This window comes from Peromyscus californicus, unplaced genomic scaffold (assembly GCF_007827085.1).
Source record: "Peromyscus californicus insignis strain IS unplaced genomic scaffold, ASM782708v3 Scaffold_13__1_contigs__length_99412109, whole genome shotgun sequence".
In the NCBI taxonomy this organism is placed as follows: Eukaryota; Metazoa; Chordata; class Mammalia; order Rodentia; family Cricetidae; genus Peromyscus; species Peromyscus californicus.
In genome coordinates this window covers 60,315,399-60,330,217 of record NW_026294424.1, presented here as the reverse complement: position 1 = coordinate 60,330,217, position 14,819 = coordinate 60,315,399, and the positions used below count along the sequence as shown (strand labels likewise).

General features: G+C 46.8%; 1 protein-coding gene across 7 annotated transcripts in view; it reads left to right on the top strand.

The window, feature by feature from the left end:
• Positions 1-14,819, top strand: part of Apbb2 (amyloid beta precursor protein binding family B member 2) — a 210,769-nt gene that overhangs the window by 170,576 nt on the left and 25,374 nt on the right. The window contains exon 1 of one of the 7 annotated variants that reach the window (XM_052735032.1): positions 4,014-4,159. The exons of the other annotated variants lie outside the window; for them this stretch is intronic. The gene's annotated coding sequence lies outside the window, so the exon portion shown is untranslated. Of the gene's footprint in view, positions 1-4,013; positions 4,160-14,819 lie in introns of those variants that run through there. 7 annotated transcript variants of the gene reach the window in all.

Sequence of the window (14,819 nt, the reverse complement as noted above, 5' to 3'; positions counted from 1 at the left end):
CCCAGTACCTTCTTTGTAACAGTCATTACGCACATTATAATGTGAGACCCACCGGCCTGGGTGGGGCTTTGGTTTTGCTGTGTGATGGGAAGGGAATACTTAAATACAGTCTCAAGTGTTTTCAGGAACACTCGGGCCTTTCTTCTTTGGGAAGAAGTTGAAGTGGCTGATGGTTCAAAGCTGCTTTGATCTCTGGCTGAGGCAAAATAAACATCTTTGTGGATGGTGCCTAAGGATAGTTCAAATTCATATTACATATTTCCTAGTAGCTTGCTTTCCAGGAGCAAATGAGAACACTTTGTTCTATAATGAGCTAAGAGTGTAAACGTTGTTATGACAATCCCCTGGCTTTCTTGTTTAATGTTTATACTCATCTAATCAAACAAATTGAAATTGGATTATATCTGTTGCGCATTATAGCAGTTATTATCCAGTTTAAATGCAGGTCTGAAAGAAATAAAATTGATTTTTTTTCCCCTGCCATGCTTCTTGGGGATGTATCCTGGGTTATTGGTATTCTGGCTGTATTTTCAGTCAACTTTGTACGGGGGAGGGAAAGATAAGTAGCCGCGGGTTTTTTCCCCTTAATATATTATGCAAATAAACTGCAATATTTCATTCTAATTAGGAAGTACAATGACTTGAGAGTTTGGTGATCTGCATCCCTGTTTTTATAAATCATGTCAAGTTTATTTTCGTGTCAGGCTTTTAAAGAGGATAATAATTTTGGGCAACGTTTTTATTTTTAGAAAGAAAAAACAGAATAATAGAGTACGCCCTTATAACACTCGGTTACTACAGTAACGGCTTCTTTATTTATCAGGGAACATGTTGGGCTAAGTACCAAAATTTTACATATGACTGAACCCATGTTTCTATGAACTCGGATTATGTCTGTTGCACATTATAGCAGTTATTAACCAGTTTAAATGCAGGTCTGAAAGAAATAAAATTGATTTTTTTTTTCCTGCTATGGTACTTGGAGAGAAAAGATAAGTCTCCATTCTGGAAGCATCTTTTGTAGGGCTGTATAAGGCAGGTACTGTGACTGATGCTAGGGGCTGGGAGTTGATGTAGCACACGTCACACACAAAAGCAAATGTTCCAGTACTGCTGACCATTGCCAAACGCAGGGCCATGGGCCAGAGAAAGCAAAGGCAAGGAGGTCAAGCCCTGGGGAAAGAGGGGGAGCCTCCTGAGAGGCTCCTAGCGGGTGTTTGGAGATGGGTGTTTGCCCCTTAATTTATGCCATGTGCAATAACATGGTCATTGAAAAACTGTAAAAGGACGAAAGCCACTAAACATAACCACTCGTGTAGACGCATTATCCTGTGTCAGGAAATGTGCTCACAGTGTAAACCCTGGCTCCACCTACTTCCACCTTTGACTCCCAGAAGGACTGCCAGCACCCACTGAACGCTAGTTTATTATAAAGGAGGTCGATTGGAGTCATCCATAGGAGGAAGCACGTGGGGGCAGATCTCAGTGTGAAGCATGCACTTGCTCTGACCCTAGCAGGTTGGAGACAGCATGCCTTAACATGATTTTGCTGTGTGACAATAACACAGGATATTGTCAACCAGGAGAGAGCTCTACCTCAGCCTTGGTGGCCAGACTTTTGATGAGGGCTCCATTGTGTGGGTTGACTGGTCCAGGGGTTGAGCTCAGCCCTGGTACCTGCAGAGGTAGAGCTAATGCCGCAGTATCCAAAGCCTCCAGCAGACACCACCCTGGGGAGGCAGGACATCCCAACATCTTGGAGAACAGAGATGCCAAGCCTCTCTGTGGCCAGGCTTACATTCTTCATCACACAAGAACAATAGACTACTGTTGGCTTACAAAGCTCACTGTAAAGTGAGGTGAGTAAGAAATAAGAGGGTGATAATCCCAATGCGTAGTGCCAAACCACAGCAAGGGCTGTTGGGAAAAACCCATCATCGTAAGCAATGAAGGTGCTGCCAGTTGGGAACATTTTCTGAAGCAATCAGTGCGTGGGCTGAGATCTGAAGAATGGAGGGAAGATTGGCCAGGTAAATGATGTAGGAAAGGGCGCCCCAGGAGGAACAGTTAGTGCAGACACCTTCCAGGAACCAGAGGAAAACCAGAGGCGGAAGGGCAAGAACTGTTTGCAGCAATGGCTGGGAAGAAGAGTGGGGATCTGATCCCATGTGACCTCAGAGGCCCCGGAAGTATTTGTGGACTTCATTTTCATCGCAGGGGAAGACCATGAGAGGGTTTTAAGCACAGGGCATGGGTATATACTTGGAATTATTGTGTATTTTTTTTCAAGATAGGGCCCACATAGTCTGGGCTGCCCTTGAATTCACTGTGTGTCTAGCTGAGCCTGACCTTGAACTCCTGATCTCTTGTTTCCATCTCCCTAGCGCAGGGATTACAACAAGCATGTGCCACCATGAGAAGCTCTGAAACAGTTCTAAGGGACCTGTCTGTGACTGTATGAAAACAGTCTGTTATGGACAAGAAAGGAGGCAGGGAGACTTGAAAACACGACTACAGCCATCCTAGTGAGAGAAGATGACCAGTGGGGACCAGGGTGGCAGCGCAGAGTTAGAGAAGGGGAGGGGACACATTTGGGAGAGTAGTAAAGAGAACATTGGCCATTGTCAAGTGTGACCTCCCTGCCAGGAGATCCCTCGCTGTCACATTGGACCGATTTGTTGCCTCAATCCTGCTACAGGCAGAGAGAGAGGCAGACAACTGCCTGTGTAAGGGAGGAGAGCCTCCTTGGAAGTGGTAACAGGTGCAGTCCTGTGAAATCAGTTCATCTCCAGCCTCAGTGACATCAGTCCTGGCTGCTGAACCCCAACCCTCAAATCCACGCGTAGCTCTACTTTCAGGCTGGGCTTCATCCAAACCTGGTAGCTGCTGTAAGTAGCTGATTCTAAGTCTTTTAAATAACAGAGGTGACACTGGTCATTGACTCAGATGGTTGTGAATTTAACAGCGCTCTCCCTGCAGAGACACCTGCTGACTGGAAAGGGGAATTGTCAGCCCAGCACGTAGTACTTAGCAGATGCCCATCATAAATATTGGACAAACAAGTGAATGTTTGGGCCTGTTTTAAAACACGAGGAAGAGACTCCTGTACACCTGTTGTGCGTAACCAACACAGACAAACTTCGTATTTAACACACTCCTTCACTCTCCAAATCTGTTTCCTGCTTTCTGTTCTTTTCTCTGCACAAGGAGTGTGTGGGAGTTTGAACAAATCACAGCCAACGTCATCTTCTACTTCATTTTGTTAATTAATCAATCGAATAACTTCTTCTTGCCCAGAAACTATTAGACAAAGGGAGTATTCCCTGCACACAACATAATCAGCAAATGATCTTGCCTTCTCCTTTCAGACTTCTCTTTTGACCGCCAGTCCCCATTTAAAATGCTGTCACTTAGCCAGCTGGACACTTTCCTGCTTCCATGTAGATGGGGGTGGGGCTGTCAGCTAGAAACGACCATGTTAAAGAGTGTCAATGTGAGCTTGGCTTCAAGTCAGCCGTTCCTAAGAGGTGCCTTAATCAGGGCCTGGAGAGATGAGTCTCTGTAAATAAAAGCTTTGTGCAAATTAGCAGGTCGTCTGTAACGTACGGTCCAGCTCCGTTCGCCTTGGTCTCCCGTTTGAAATCTGTTCATTTCATTCACTTTCTGCTTTGTAGCAGAGTCTGTCGTGGAGGCTCTCTGGCTGCTGTAGGTAGTAGCACACACACATACACACACAATGGAGTCAGAACTTTTCTTTACAAGTCCTGAGAGTGCACAAAGGGGGAACGTTGGTCACAGAAAGGGGACATGTAGTCTGGGGGGGGGGGGGGGTTGGCACCCCTCTTTGCCGGGAGGCCCCTTGCAGCTGGAATACCTGCTCAAGCATCTGGCAGAAGCACCTGGCGTGGCGCCGCAGGAGGGCCCGGGCTCAGCAGCCAATGGGCGGCGGTGGCCTCGCGGGCGGGGCGGGGCGGCGCGGAAGCAGCTAGCTTGAACTTGAGATGCCAAGACCGCGCGCCTCTGCCGCGGCTGCTTTGCTGCTGCCGCTGACTTAAGCAAGTGCAGCCGGCTGCCTTGGCTAGGGCACCAGGTCCTCGTCCTAGAGCTTCGGCACAGCGTTGCCGCCCTGCCCCGGAAACCCGTAGCCCGAGAACCCAAGGTGAGGAAGTTGGGGAGGGGTGGCGCGCCTTTGTCTGCAGGTGCGTGGGGTACCCGGCTTGGAGGCAGCGAGGTGGGTCCTAGAGACACGCGGGACAAAGGCCGCAGCCTCCCTGCCCACCGCAATTAGCAAGATGCCTGGAGGAGGGCGGCCAGCTGGGCTGCGGAGGGGTCTCCCTGCCACTCTGGTGGGAAGACTCGGGGTTGTGTGAAATGAGTTGGAGACATCCCTTTGATCTCAGTTTACCATCGCAGCAGGAAGTGATGGACTATAGGTGGTCTGCACCGGGCATTTCTGTGGTGGCCAGTGTCCTGTGGATGAGTGTATTCCTCTCACATGTGCCCCGAGGAAATGTTCACGTACGTCTTTTCTAAATTAGGAGTGAAAAATACTACAGGCTTTTTTTTTTTTTTAAATGCAGTATTTGAATTAAAGGCAATATCCTTTGTGTAGAAAGACCTCATTTCCAAGTAATTTTACTTATGTGACAGAATATTGATGTGATTTCCATGGGTAGAAAATGCTTGAGATTCCCCAAATGTAAAAACACAGCCAACTTTATCTCGTGCATGTTCTTGGCGTTGAAAAAGTAGTAGTGTTTTTGAAAAAGAAAACCACGGCGGTTTAAATATTGCTTACCACCCTTGATGAAATTCTTGAGGAATCTGCGCCTTTTCTAGCAATTATCCATTTCCCTGTCCCAATATTGTAAGCAGGCACGTCTATCGATCCCCTAATGAATGTGTAGCTGTGAATCTTCATTACTGCTTTGGGTGAAGGGAGGCGGGAGGAGGCGGGAGGAGACAATCCCATTAGTCTTTTCCCTTCTTTTGATAACTCCGCAGCTGCAGCCTGCCTTTCACTTGGTTCCCTGGGGGTGGGGGGAGTGGGGGGTGGGAGGGGGGGTTCTGCCTGTTTCCTTCTAGTTTTCTCAGACCACTGAGCACTCTCCCCTCCTAGCCTTGCTCTGACACAAAGGCATGTTGTAAGTTTTCTACCTAACATGCAGGTATCTTTGGCTACTTCTCTCTTAGTTGTTTTTTGGGGGGGAATGTCTAGAGCTCTTTCCCAAGAAGTTAGAAGCAGAAAGTCAAGCAAGCCAGCTCTAAATTTGTAATTATGTGCTTTTTACCTGTCACTTTGTAAAATTGCCCACGACTGTGTCTCCCAGAATGAGAGATGGAGATTAAACTGACTAGGGGGAAGACTTTCCATCAAGCATCAGCTACTTTCTAGAAAGAACGTGCCATGATGGTTCTTGCCTTGGCAATGGGGATCCCACTTTTTTAAACAATGAGCACATTTTTTCCCTTCATAGCTTTTAAACAGTGGGAAGTCATTTATTTATTATTTGACAAGTATTTATTGAATTCCAGCATGCTAAAGCCCTAGTCTCAGGGATGGAGTGGTAAGCATAGTGGGTACCTTCTTGCGTTCCTGGAGCTCCCGCTGTGCTAGCATGGAGCCTATTTCAGGTCTTCCGGGCTGGAACACCCCTAGAGAGCAGGGTGGATGACCCTGAGCATAGCCAGAATGTTGCTGCTGGCTGAATGTTGCTGCTGGCTGCTGAGCCCGGGGCTGTGGGTAAAAGCAGATGAAGCCCAAGCTATCTCGACTCAAAGAAGGGATGGGGCGATATCCGTCAAATCCGTGGGTCTCTCTGTCTTGAACTTCCTGTCCATCATAGAGGCCTCCCAGAGAAGTCTGGGCAGCAAGCAGAGCGAGAGCTGGGTTCTAAGGGGCTGAGCAGCGACGTTGTTCATTCAGCTGTGGTAATTCTAATCTGTTACAAAAACTATCAGTCATGCAGACTCTCACTGTCACCTGAGCAGCTTTTGTCTTGAACAAACCCTCAGAAAAATGAATTTCATCCTGTACTACTGACTAAGCAGACCTTACATCTCCCACAGTCCCCAGCGTGCTGAGATGTAAGGGACCTCAGATGTATTTGGGAAGCCTCTATATAGTCTTGATGCATCAATGTGGGGAAAAGATTAATGGCAGCAGGTAACTTCATGTTCATCTGGATTTTCAGTCTCAGCTATCATAGACTAAGTAGAAACATAATTTCTTCTTTGTTAAGTGCCCATATTAAACACAAACTGTGGCTTTTTTTTTTTTTTTTTGAGTTTTTAAACCGTTGGACCAGGTCCTGTTGTGGTACTGTGTCTCATAAAATATTGAGCTGTTGGGCATAGCCATGGAGAAATGTAGACAGAAGTTCTTCATTGTCTGTTTTAGACTTTAATTGCAATCATCTTGATCGTGATCGCCATAGATTAATCTGTTTGGCGGCTATAAAGAGGCTGTGAGTCAGACACTTGAGGAAGTACACAGAGAATAAGACAGTCCGTGCTCCAGGAAGCCCAGAAGAGCAATTCCGGAAGCAGGGTCCTATAGACGCAGGCTTCCTTGAAGACAGTCCGTAGCATGGCATAACAGACAGTAAGCAGCTCCGTGGGGAGGGGCCACCAGGAGGCAGCCCATCCTAGGAGGTGAGGCATGAGCTGGGCTGAAGGCCGGTGTGCCCAGAACAGGTGTCTGTGTGCAGACAGAAGAGAGGAGGGAATGAGGTCATGTGGGGCCCTTGAACTGTGGTTGAGGATCTGACCTTTGTTTCAAAGGTCACGAGACCTCTTAAAGAGTAGTAACCAGGGGAATGCTAGTATTTAATCTGCTTCATACAAGAAGATCCTGGAGAAGGCTGTCAATGATGGAGACTGTGAACAAGGGGTCCAGTTAGCCAGCCCCGGTCTGGGTGAGGTCAGTACATGATGGAGGGCATGAAGAGAAGAGGCAAGCCGGGTGAGGAGATGCTGTGGAGACCGCTGACGGGTTGCATGTGGAAGATGCAGGAAGGCGGTGGTCTGGATTCATTGGTTATTCCTGTTGGGAATGCATGTTAATGGAAGCAATGCTTGTTCAAGGACAGAGTTATTAAGCAGTGAAGTGACTCACTTTAAATGTGTGTTGTGTCGAGACCTTGACTTCATTTTGCTGTCTCCTGCAGTGAGGATGAGCACACGCACCCAGTAGACTCTTAACGCATTTGACCATTTTTCCGAGACACTTTTACCCCTCGGTGCTCTTGACTGTCATTTTCTACTTGTTATCATGCCTCAAGCATTTTTTTTTTCTTTGCTCTGGATTAAAAAAATAAAGATTCAAAATAAGGGGGAAAGAAAGATTTAAACCTATATATGAAATTATTCCTCTTTGCTTCCAGTTTTCTGAGGAACCATTGATGACTTCCCATTTTCTATATGTGTAGCAACTGATAATTAAAACTTTTCTGTAGGTATGTCAAATGAAAAGGCAGGACTCCCACAGCAACTTTGCAGAAAATGCACTAGCATTTGGGGAACTAGAAGGGTCATTTCTGTGTATGTGAAAAATAGGGAAATGACATGGAGATGCTCTTCAACTTAAATTGGGGTTACATCCCTGTAAACCCGTGGTCAGTGGAAAATATTATGTGCAGGAAATGTCTTTAAAGCCCCTACCTAACATTGTTGCCTAGCAAGCCAACACACTGTACAGTTGTGTTTTGTTTTGTTTTCTTGATCATGTGGCCGACTGTGAGCCACAGCCCACTGCTCCGCATCACAAGGGAGCATTGTACCAAATATTGCTAGCCCGAGAAAAGATCAAACTTCAAAGTACCGTTTCGACTGGATGCGTATCGCTTTCCCACCATCAGAAAGCTGTGAAAATGGTCACGTGGAGTCACTTTAAGTGGGGGCAGTTTGCACTTAGTTCCTGAAGGGATTCCTCTGTCACCTCCTCCTCACTACAATATTATGAACCCCAAAGTTAAGGGCAACTGTGACGGGAAACATGGGTTTTGAAAATAATTTTACTTTTGCCAAACTATCTGGATCCAAAATCTTCTGTCTGCAGTGAGTATTCCAGCAGCTGGGAAGGAGCAGAAGTGAGTGGGGCTGCCAGCCTTTCTGATCCGGAAGCCTGGACTGGTTACCCCACAATGTGTAAGCTTGTCGGCGGGGATGAATAAATTATGACAGTTAAAATAATTATGATAGAATGAAAGCAGCTGCCAAGAGCACGGTTGTCAATTGGGGCCGAGCTGGCCTGATTCTGTCATGTCAGAGCACGCGTCTATTTGCCAGGCTACCTGCACAGGCTGTTTTCGAGGGTCTGGTGTGTTCTTGTCTTCATCCCTTCCCCCTTCAAAGACTCTTTAAGTGTCACAGCCTGCTTTAATAAAATGGCTGAATCAAAGAGCCACATGGATGCTGTCTTTCTAGGTGGGCATGTAGGATTTCCATAAACGTTTTTTCTTGGTGGGGGTGTGGGTGTGTGTGTGTGTGTGTGTGTGTGTGTGTGTGTGTGTGTGTGTTAGACAGGCAGACAGACAGACACTGGGATTGATCCCAGGCTTTTGTGTCTATCACTGAGCTGCATCCACGGTTGGCTTTTTTCGAGTCTAGAGGATTTACAAATTGGAGAAACTTCTGTTCCTGCATCTTGGTTGTTAATGTTAGTTACACTTTAAAGTTATCGCCCAGGGTTCATGTTCTGGAAGTCTGGTCCTTGCTTGGCTGATGTTCAGGTGACAGGCCTTTAAGACCCAGGTCTTAGTGCAAAGAAATTAGGTCACAGGGCCGTATCCTATAAGTTATTAATGCAGGGAAGTCCTATGAGAGTTGAATTTTAGAAGGGAGGCTAGCACCTCTCCCAGATCTCTCTGGCTTCCTGCTTTGCCAAGTGACTCTGCTTGCATTATGGTGCCATCACCATTATCCAGTGTAGCCAGAGACTGTTACCAGAGCTGAGCTGGTGGTATGTACGCTCCTGGACCTCCAGTAAGTTAAATAAACTTCTTTTCTGTGTGAAGTACCCAGTCTCTGGTATTTTTGATCTAGCAACACAAAGTAGACTAATGTGTTGGTGGAATCGTTTCCAGCCAGCTCTGGAGTTTGACACCTCTCTATAGTAAAAGTGACTCTCCTGCCTCACCATGCCACCGGGCCCCACACTTGGTCTGTTGGTTTTTCTCTGTCCTTCGGTGAGGCCAGGGATCGGGGACCACCTTGAAACTGAATAATTTCCTTAGCCGACAGCTGTATGTTTCTGTTTTGTCCCCATAGACTATTCAGCGCATGCTTGCTTACCTCGTGTGCCAGAGCACTGAGTCGGATGATCTAGAGCAGGGCTCACAGACGCCCCCTGTAAAGGCCAAGCAGCCAGTGCGTTAGTCTTTGCTGCCCTTGTGGCCTCCGTTTCAGTGACTTTGTCTACAGCACCTACAGCCTTAGCCTACGCCGAAGTGGATGGGTGTCACCGTGTCCCCTAGATGCTTCAGTCATGAAATCCATTTGTGGTGGCTCATGCTTTGCCAAGCCTGATCTGAGACCACAGGAGTAAAACCCACAGTGACAGCTGAAATGAACTTTTTTTTTCTCCTCTCTTTGGAAGTCAGAAGACACAGTCGTCTTTATCCAGCTCTGTGGTGTGCTGAAAAAGTCCCTAGAGAGTTTCTGTAGGTCAGGCTGTTTAATCTCACACTCTTCCCCAATATATGTGTTTGAATTACCGAATATCAATATATACAGACAATAACAGAAAGGCCGACTCAAAACAATAAACTGGAGTGATACATTAACAGCATTGCCGTTTTTAATTTCTTAAGATACATTGATTGATTGATTGATTGATTGATGATTGATGACTGATTTTTTTGAGGACAGGTCTGGTGATATCGGCCTGTAATCCCAGCTGTGTGGGAGGCTGAGAAAGGAGGATCCATAGTTCAAGGCTAGCTTGAGCAATTTAGCGAGCACCTGACTCAAAATAATGACAGGACTAGAGAGGTAGCATTAGAGTAAGGCCCTTTTCTAGCATGCAGAAAGCTCTAAGCCAAACCTCAAATATAGCCACCAAAAAAATGTATCTATTTGTATGTGTGTGTACATACACATGGCATAAACAGTGAACAAGTGCGTGTGTGCACACCCAACACACACACACACACACACACACACACACATACACACACACACACACACACACACACACACACACACACACACGCACACACAGAGTTTAATAATAGATAAACTCCCTATGTAGGAAGACATAAACATGTCGCACTGTCAGAGGTGACTCTGGCCGGGATACTCTGCCCCTCTAGGGATGGTGCTCCTGGGATCTACCCAAATTCAGTTTCTACCCATCCTCTCCTTACAGCATTCATGTTATCTTGGGTCTTTTCCCCAAGTAACAGGCTAAAGTTTATTTCTCAGAGTACAGACACAGAGAGAATCATCTGAGGAGCCAATAAATCTTGATAAATCTATATATGGGAGAAATTTATGTATTGATTTGTAAGAGCCGAGGAACTGTTGGTCATTTAGACAAATGTCCCAAAGAAGGAATCTGGTTAGGGACCCTAGAAACATCACCGTCACTGTTGCTGGAGCTAATCAGAGCACAGATGTGCTTGGCTTTCAGATAGTCACAGAGATTAATGAACGTCCAAGAACTCTCCTCCTGCCCATTGCAGTGGAGCGAATGTCTTATTAGCAAGACTTCAGAGGACATGAAAACGCAATAGGAACCGAAGTCATTTGGAAAGGACTGTCTGTAATGAATAAAAATAAGAGAAAGAGAAATCCAGCCAGCTGGGTAGGCAGAGTTCCCTTGGGTTCTCAGCAGCATGCTCAGGGCTGAGGGGGAAGCCCTCTCTCTCTGTTCAAGCTCTTCATTCATTCCAAAGGGTTTGTCGAGTGCTGACTCTGTGCCAATCAATGGTGGGTAATTGAGGTAAAGCTCCTCCTGCCCCCATGCCCATAGAACTTACTTTTTGGTCCTGAGGAGAAAGGGACTTATGCACAAATAATCAGGGCTGGGGACAGTGACACCTGTTAGGGGCAGTAGTAATCAAGAGAAACCCGCACAGAATGTGGAATGATGGGGGGCAGTAGACAAAATTCCAAAGCAGAAGAGACTGGTGTGTTTGGGAGCCCAGGATTGCGGGGTTGGGAAGGCAGGGAATCTGAGGGTGATTGTAGGCTGGGGAGTAATAGGAGAAGAAGCGGGGAAACTTAAACCAAACCCAGCAGTGAAGAGCCGTAGTCTGGTTGGGACAGAGAGGCAGAGACACAGAGAAATAAGAGAAGGGAAATGGAGAGAGAGAGTGAACACAAGAACTAAGACCGTATATAGGAAAGAGAGCCTAACAAAGTCAGCTAATTAGAGCCATGCTGGGGGACCAGCTTCCCACAGGACACACAGAACAGGGAAGAGCTCAGCCAAGTGCAGCCCGGAGCCCGCTCTGTCCGAGATCGCCACTGCTAGCTGTGGGGTTGGCGCAGGTTAGCCTAAGTTCCCTGGACCTTGGGTTCTCTTCAATGAAATGTGCCCCGGGAGTTTTTGACAAGTCTTTCTAGTGTGTCTATATTTCTTTAGACACTATTGAATTTAAAGATTATCAGGAATCCTTGCATCTACGTGGGAGTTGACAAAAGTCATTTGTGGTGTTATTTACCCTAGTATTCTTCCCATCTACCCAAGGAAATGAGCTCAGGCTATATAGTGATCACCCCAAGTTACCTTGAAAACCCAGAAAGTGATTGAAAGTATGGTTTACCCAAAAGAGACCCTCAAGATGACCAGGTATACAGCTGAAGGGAATTCACCTACAGGCACAGTGTGCCTTTGCTGTGTGGTTTTGGGGTTTGTTTTCTATGCATGCTGTCTAAGCACAGTACCACTGAGCCATATCCCCAGCACATCACTTCTCTTCTTTTTTTTACTAGGAGTCTTGTCCTTCCACACTCCGGGCACTTGGTGCACAAGGAGTCTTGTCTGGTCCTTACACACTCCAGGCACTTGGTGCACAAGGAGTCTTGTCTGGCCCTCACACACTCCAGGCACTTGGTGCACAGTGTGGAGACCTGTCATCATCCCTACTCTGTGTCAGCCTTCAGCATTCAGGCATTCCTCTACCCTGTCAGATAGGAGCCTCCCGGGTGGTGTGTGCCTCTGGTTTACCATCTGTGTTTCAGAAAGGAAGCCGTGCCTTCATCACTCATGTATGATTTATGTAACTGTGTTCTGTAATGAGCTCAAACTCTTCCCTTGAAACCGTGGCGTGGCATGAGCTATCCCTCTTTCGAAAACTAAGCGTTAAATTTCCTCTTGGTCCAAGAGATAGGGTTTTCGTCTGTAACATAGCGTGAAGGGAAACTGGGACTCATGAACTCTTCTCCACAAGATAGACTTTGGAGGGAGAAAAAACAACACCCATTCCGTGGTTGCTTTTAAATATATTTCCCCCCTCATCAGTGAGCTGCCAGCTAACTGGTGTGTCACGAGAAACCCTTTGTTTAGAAGAATGTGCCTTGAATTTCAATCTCGCCACCCCACTGTAAAGCCTCAGTGGCACTTGCTCTCTCCTGCCCCAGTTAATGGCTGTCCTGGGGGCTGGGGCTGGTAGCAGGAGCAGGTAAAGGATCCCGCTGTGGAAAGGACAGGGTCCCTAGTTCAAGGCAGGTGTCTCTGTCATCCACAGTTGGAGGAAAGAAAGCCTGTCCCTGAGCCGAAGCATGTGAATCTCACCAGAAACCAGATGGGAAATTTGCATAAACTTGTTATTCCTTTCAGTTCTGAGGTCTTTCACCAGTGAGGTGGTGATTCCACAGGGGTCTGCTGGCCCATTCTATCTCCGTCCTCTCCAAAATTGAACATAAATTTGTGAGTGCAGGCCTTCCTTGTTCAGGTCACAAAAGACGTCGTGATTCGAAACAAGTGAGTCCTCTCGCAAACCTGCCTTTCTTACCCCTGTACAATCACATCAAATTCACACCGCCACCCATCACAGCCCTCTGTGGATAGACTCAGACATAACTCCAGCTGTTAAGATGTGCGTCCCTCTGGTTTGCCCATGTTAGAGATGACGTTGAAGAACAGAGAAGCCAAGGGCCCCCACCAAGGGCAGACAGCTAATAAACGTCATTTACTAAGGAAGTGGAGATGTGTAGCTAGGCAGGAAAATGGGCTGTTGGGTGCAAGAGCAGGTGTTAAGACTTTCCATCTTCGTTCACTGCCACGTGAGAAATGGTGACGCCGTGCCCAGGGGTTCCAGCGACCCCCCAGCAATGAAGAGAAGCATCAAAAAGCATGTGTACGGGTTCCACAGTAGCGGGCAAGTGGGGCGTAGTAGAGGCCTTGCCTTGTGAGCTCAGGATGTGAGAAGGGGATAGTTGTGTTTTTGCGCGAGTAGGAAGTGGCTTGGCCAGGGCTCAGATGATGATGTGCCCTTTCAAAGAACCATACTATACTGTGTCGTCTCTGGTGGCGTTTTCCAGGAATTTTGGGGAATGCCGATTGCACATGCCAAGTAGTTCTGTTGTTTCAGGCTTATGCTAAGGAAAACATTGCCAGTTTGCCTTGCATTTGTTTTTCCAAGGAGCCGCAGCAAGAGCATGCTGATCGGACAGCCCTGGTGAGCGACTTCAGTAGAACTAATCGGGCTTGGTTCTTCCCGCTGGTATCATATACACTAAGAAGGGAATAGGCTTGCCCCTGACTAAATTTAGCCTCCTCCACTCTCGGAATGGCTCATCTTGTGTAAAAGCCCGGCTCTGGGCTAATGGGTTTGTTATTGTTGTTGTTTCTCATCCAGCAAACTTACCCTATACTGAGTGGTGGAGCAGCGGCCGCTGACTGTGACTCTTTGGGGTTTTTGAATGACGTTTCAGGGCTCCCCTGGAATCTTTATTTATGGCTGGTTTTTACTTCAACACTTAAAGCGAGCAGTATCTCTTAGCCCCCAAAGAATGAACTCTGTTCAGATATTTCCCAGTTCTTCCTGTAGCGGGAAACAGAGTGGCTGCATGTCAGGGTTGTTTGTTCAGATGAGTCCCTTGCAGTGAGTCTGATTGTAAATAGCCAAGGCTATACACAAAAGAGACATCCTATTCTCGGTCTTTAGATTTACACCCGTTGGGCGAAGTTGTTGTACACTAGACGTAGGCATTTGTGAAAAGTCAGAAATTAAAAGCCGTTATTGTAAATCAAGATTGAATCAAAGAAACATCACTTTCTCATTCTCAAAAAAACACATATCTTTTTGTTATTAAAAAGAAACCAACTGGGACATCCTAGGAGCCTTTTTCCGTCTGAAGTAGGTAGGACATCTGAGACTCCAGAGGGTCATTGACTTACAGAGAGTTGTCTCTGTAAGTTGCTTTGAGTGGCTGGAGAGATGACTCCACTGGCTGATCTTCCAGAGGACCTGGGTTCAATTCCCAGCATCCCCATGGCAGCTCACAGCTGTCTGTAACTCCAGTTCCAGGATATCCTTCACCTTCATAAAGACATACATGCAGGCAAAGCACCAAGGCACATAAAAATTAAAGTATAAAAAATTTTAATTAAAAAAAAGATTGGCTTTGATAGCAGGGCTGGGAGAGCACAGAGGAACCTTAACCAAAGGCAACTGTGTTATCCCAAGGAACACTCAGAAAGTCAAAGAAATACCCCCTCCCTAGGTGAATGCCTTCCCATGAGAGACAGCCCTCCTTGAATGCCACCTGTAGATATGAGGGCGATGTGGCTTTGACATCTGTCATCTCACTGGTTCCCAGTGTTGATTCAGCTGATCTGGCTGGCTAGATAAATGTCCTCCTACTCC